Consider the following 6,000-nt stretch of genomic DNA (forward strand, 5'->3'; position numbering starts at 1 on the left):
AATAAAAGGCAAAATGTTATGTCACCAATATGCTGTTGTGAAATGTCATTAGAAATCACACCCACACATAGACTCAGGTACTTACCATATTCAGCTCCCCACCAGAGGCTGGAACAGAAAAAAAAGAAAAGGAATAATACTAAGTAACCAAATAATTCAATAAAAATGCATTTTTTGTTAATGAAAAATAGTTTTTGTATCTTCATTTTTGTATGTATTCTGCAATGCTGTTTACAATATAGACAGACAGCGAAGACAAAATTGTTATTTTCACCTGGCTTCAAAACTCTTCCTCTTCTTCAGGTATTTCCAGGAAGCTTGCAATCCTTGTTCATCGCTCAGTGCAGACCAGTAAATTAATGTTTTCCAGATAAAGCCCAGAACTCTTCCAGCTTCCACCTGCTTCCACCCGCCCACTGACTGCATCACTTTCTACAGGGCAGGACTTTCTTAAAAAATTAAAGGAATGCACATTATCCTGGTGTAAAAACATGTAACTAGTGTGGTGGTTCCCAACCAGAGCGACAGGTTGGGATCCAGCCCTTTGGATGTTGCTCCCAGTGGCCTTAAAGCAGGTGCTTAATTTTAAAGTTTTGGCTTGGAGGCAAGTAGTGATGGTCGAATTTGCGCCGTTTCGCTTCGCCGAAAATTTTTTTTTAACGCGGGTGAATTTTTGCCACGAATTTTCGCAGGCCTTTCACTAATTTATCGCGCAAATTCGCCGCAAATTCGCCCATCACTAGAGGCAAGTTTTTGTTGCATAAAAACCAAGTGTACTGCCAAACAGAGTCTCCTATAGGCTGCCAGTCCTCATAGGGACTTCCAATAGTCAATCACATCCCATAATTAGCACCCCCAGGAAAAGTTTCATGATTGTGTTGCTTTCCAACTTTGATTTACATTTGAAGTGACTCCAATTTTTTGGAGGTTTTTCAATGGTCTTTTTTCCTTAATATTTTTATTTATTTTTCTTTATTGGCCTATATTTATGCAGATGTACTTTTTACTATCAATTTAATCTTTACTCTTTGATATTGTAACACCATTTTCACTAATTAGCTTAATTGCTATGCTTTTAAATTCTATGTGCACTAATATCCGGTATGCTTGAGAAAGGGGTCACGCCCGGAAACGTTGCATCCGCAATAAACGAGCAAGGTTATACCTGCTAGCAGTACCCATGTTGTGCCGGTGTGTGTTCTGTTTCGAAATGCATTAAAAAACCACTGTGTGACCACTGTCTGTACTCAGGATACTGACTCTTAGCATTGTATCTATCCTAGGACTTCATATCCAGGGGAGACAAATACTTATTTTAAAAACAAAACATTTTCAGCTGTGCAGCTGCCCAAATCCCGAATTGGTATTAGTTGTACAAAAAGAAATTGTGCTGCTACCCACCTTTCCCGATTCGGGATATGGGGTTTCCTGGATAATGGATCTTTTTGTAATTTAAATCTACATACCTTAAGTCTACTAAAAATCCTTTAAAAATTAAATAAACCCAATAGTATAGTTTTGCCTCCAATAAGGATTAATTATATTTTAGTTGGGATCAAGTACAAGCTGCTGTTTTATTATTACACAGAAAAAGGAAATCATTTAAAAAAAATTGATTAAAATGGAGGCTATTACGGCTTTCCTGTAATTCTAAACTATCTGGATAACTGGTTTCCAGATAAGGGAATCATATTCCTGTTTTAGCCAGTGCTGGAAAAGTAAAGAATAGATTGAAAGATACAGAATAAAATAGGTATAGCTTGCCATATTACCAATATACAGGGTATAACCAAACTGTACAATCACCACTGATACTTAGGATTGTCCTTCCCAAGCATTTTGGCCAATTCTGATAAAGACTAATGACCTAATTTGACTTATAGATAACATGAAGTTATGGGCAGCTTTAGTGGTGTAAGGCAGCTGCCACTGTCTTAGTTAATTACACTACAATACACCTCACATTGTTGTGTCCATTACCTCTATCAGATTGTTCGAGAACAATAGGAAGAAATTCAGCTATTTAACCAAACATGTGCACATCCAGTGGTTGATTATGGAACACAGAACTGGTTTGGTCTGTATTTTTGTCTATCTGTATTACATTTTAGCTCAACAAGTTTTGCAGGTTTTTTTTTATCTTTGCATTTCTTCTTTCTTCTTCCGAATATATCATATATATCATTTTCAAATACGACATCAGGAAACAAATTATGTGATGACGATAATACATTCTTTCTCTGAGATTTCTTTATTTTTCTCTTTATGCTTCAGGAGGTCTTGTTTTCCAAGCAACAACAATCTGAGATCTAACCCTACCCATCCAACTTAGAAAGCCACAGGATTCAAACTCCTGTCCTATCTATGATCAGGTCCTACAATGGGGTCTGGAGATTAAACAATGGAACATATTCTGTACAGAGAAGGTTCAGAGGCTATAGAGAACAGTATAACATGGAGAGAGCACAAGGAATAACAACAGAAAGAGAGTGGATGGAGAACACAGAGAACATGATAAAGTATGGCAAACTAGGGCATGGATAGGTCACAGAGAAGAGATATAAAGGTACATTGGGCAATGGTAACAAATAAAAAGCCTGTAAATAAAACAATGTCATTAAATGGGCACACATGGAGCGGAAGAATGAGCCAGGAGCATACTGTGAAAGCATGCTCAGTATTCTATAAAGATGACAATCAGAGCCTCCTTAGAATGAAAAAAGACACAACCAAATAAGTAGCAATAGCTATATTGCCTGGTTAAGCACAAAATTATGATCATGAGTATTGCCCTTTAATTTTTATGTTGTTAAACATAAAAAACATATAGGAGTAGGATTTATTATTTTCCTCGTGGACAGGACAGTGCAGGTGTAGAGACAGGACTAGATAGAGCAAGACAGGATGGTGAAGCCATAGAGATAGGACTAGATAGAGCAAGACAGGATGGTGCGGGCTTAGAGACAGCATTAGACAGAGCAGGACAGAATGGTATGGGTATAGAGATAGGACTAGGCAGAGCAGGACAGGATGCTGCAGGTGTAGAGACAGGACTAGGCAGAGCAGCACAGGACGGTGCAGATGTAGAGACAGGACTAGACAGAGCAGGACAGGACGGTGCAGGTGTGGAGACAGGACTAGACAGAGCAGGACAGGACGGTGCAGGTGGAGAGACAGGACTAGGCAGAGCAGCACAGGGCGGTGCAGATGTAGAGACAGGACTAGACAGAGCAGGACAGGACGGTGCAGGTGTGGAGACAGGACTAGGCAGAGTGGGATAGGACGGTGCAGGCATAGAGACAGGACTAGGCAGAGCAGCACAGGACGGTGCAGATGTAGAGACAGGACTAGACAGAGCAGGACAGGACGGTGCAGGTGTGGAGACAGGACTAGACAGTGCAGGACAGGACGGTGCAAGCGTAGAGACAGGATTAGGCAGAGCAGGACAGGATGATATTGAATCATCCTTCCGAGTCCTACCCGAAGGCATGGGCTCCATTGCCCAAGCTGTTCCCAGCTACCGCCAGCGAACAGCTCGAACGGGTGGGTCCCCCTTCGCCGAAGCTAGGGAGGGCCCACCACCCCGCCCCCCGAAGGGGTTTGGGGACGTTTGGACTCCCCTTCACCGAAGCTAGGGGGAGTCCCGTCTACCCTGGGTTCTGCCGAAGCTTCCCCCAGGGCGTGTCATAGCCTGCGAGTCCAGCCAAAAGACCGTGACCCCATCCAGGGTGCTCAAACCAGACACAAAAAGGGTGCTGGAGTGGGCGGTGCAAGGCCATTGGTTGCCTTTTGCAAGGCTCTGGTTGGCAGCCAGAAAAAGAAAAGACTTCCCGCCCACCTAATGGCAAGGGCAAAGGAAGTGAAGCTTGATTAAGCATGGGTGCATGTGCATCTCCCCTGACTCAAAATGCAAGTCAGGGGCCACCCTCATGGGAGCACAGCGGCCCAGCTTTCATCAAGCTTCTGCTTGTCAGCCTAGTCCAGAGGACCAATGGTTTCTCCGTTCTTCAGATAGGATCATTAGAACAGATACTCCTCTTTGGTCTTGCCAGCCAGAGGACCAAGTGGTTCCAAAGGTACTACACTTGATCTTAGCCAAAAGGCAGGACAGGATGGTTCAGGTGTAGAAACAGGACTGTGCAGAGCAGGACAGGATGGTGCAGCTGTAGAGACAGGACTGGAATAGAACAGAAACCAGATGAGGCGAGGCAAGGTAAGAAGGGGCAAAACGCAGACAGGGGCGAGAGCCAGGAACAGTGTCACAGTGCTGAAGTTAGGGCAATGCTTAGACACTGGTGGTGAGGAGGGTTCGCCTTATATAGAGCAGCGTCAGCCCTGATTGTCTGACTCCAACTCACCAAATAGGATGCTGGGGTGAAATAGCTAAACCTGAGACCAAGCAGAAGTGCAAACGGGAACTTGCTGGCTACTCTCTACCCGGTGGGTAGGGTGAGCATCCAATAACCAGAAGATCCCAGGATCAAACCATAGCAGAGCCTGACAAGAGCACAGTGATGGTCAAAGAGATTGTGTCCTAGAAGCTTAAGACACCAGAGGAGACTATCTTCTAACTAATCTTCTTAATTTTTTAATTAGCGAAGATTGAAAAGAACCTGTATAGTGCCACACGTTTCTATTAGTGATGGGTGAAAAATTCGCGAAACGGCGCCGGCGTCTCGTTTTTGACGCCGGCGCTCGTTTTTGTTGCCGGCGTCCGTTTTTCCGGAAAAATTTTTTTGCCGCCGGCGAATTTTTTCCGCAAATTTTCGCGGGCGTTCCGCGAAACGCGCAAATTCGCTGCGAATTCGCGCCTGGCGAATAAATTCGCCCATCGATAGAATTAACAGATCTACCTTGATATTTTTAGAGATTCAAGGGGTTGGACAGATCTACATAGCAGCTCTAGTGAATGAAGAGATTTTCTCTCCCTATGTTGTAGAATGGACATTTTAAATGCCCTCGTTTGGTCAATTATTTTGCATAAATTGTGAAAGCTATGCTCTTATTGGTTGATTGTTTTGCATACCTCTCCTCTCCCTATGTTGTACAATGGAAATTTTAAAGCCCCAGCGATGGAAAGTGTGTGCATTGGCTCCCTTATGATCCTGGCATTATGGGTAATATAGCAGTCTTTGGCTGTTATATAGCCTGGGAGTGCATTGTATTGCATTGCATCGCATCGCATTGCATTGCTATTGTGGTATTGAGGGCACTGTATACGTCTTGCTATGCTGCATAACTTATGAATGCTGATTCATCATTGGGCAATTATATTGCATACATTATAAAAGCTGTGCTCTCATTGGTCAATAATTTTGCATAAATTATGAAAGCTGTGATTTCATTGGTCAATTATTTTGCATAAATTATGAAAGCTGATTCCTCATTGGTCCATTTTTTTTGCATAAATTATAAAAGCTGAGCTCTGATTGGTCAATTATTTTGCATAAATTATAAAATCTGGTCTCTGATTGGTCAAATGTTTTGCATAAATTATGAAAGCTTTGCTCTGATTGGTCAATTATTTTGCATAAATTATAAAAGCTGTGCTCTCATTGGTCAATTATTTCGCATAAATTATGAAAGCTGTGCTCTCATTGGTCAATTATTTCGCATAAATTATGAAAGCTGATTCCTCATTGGTCAATTAGTTTGCATAAATTATAAAAGCTGAGCTCTGATTGGTCAATTATTTTGCATAAATTATGAAAGCTGTGCCCTGATTGGTCAATTATTTTGCATAAATTATAAACGCTTTGCTCTCATTGGTCAATTGTTTTGCATAAATTATGAAAGCTGTACTCTCATTGGTCAATTTTTTTTGCATAAATTATGAAAGCTGTTCTCTCATTGGTCAATTGTTTTTGCATACATTACGTAAGCTGTGCTGTCATTGGTCCTTTAGTTTGATTTTTGCAAACCCCCACAGGCCCTCTCCCTATGTTGTATAATGGAAATGTTAAAGCCGTAGCGATGGAAAGGGATTGCATTGGTTCTCTT

This window comes from Xenopus laevis, chromosome 2S (assembly GCF_017654675.1).
Source record: "Xenopus laevis strain J_2021 chromosome 2S, Xenopus_laevis_v10.1, whole genome shotgun sequence".
Classification (NCBI taxonomy): domain Eukaryota; kingdom Metazoa; phylum Chordata; class Amphibia; order Anura; family Pipidae; genus Xenopus; species Xenopus laevis.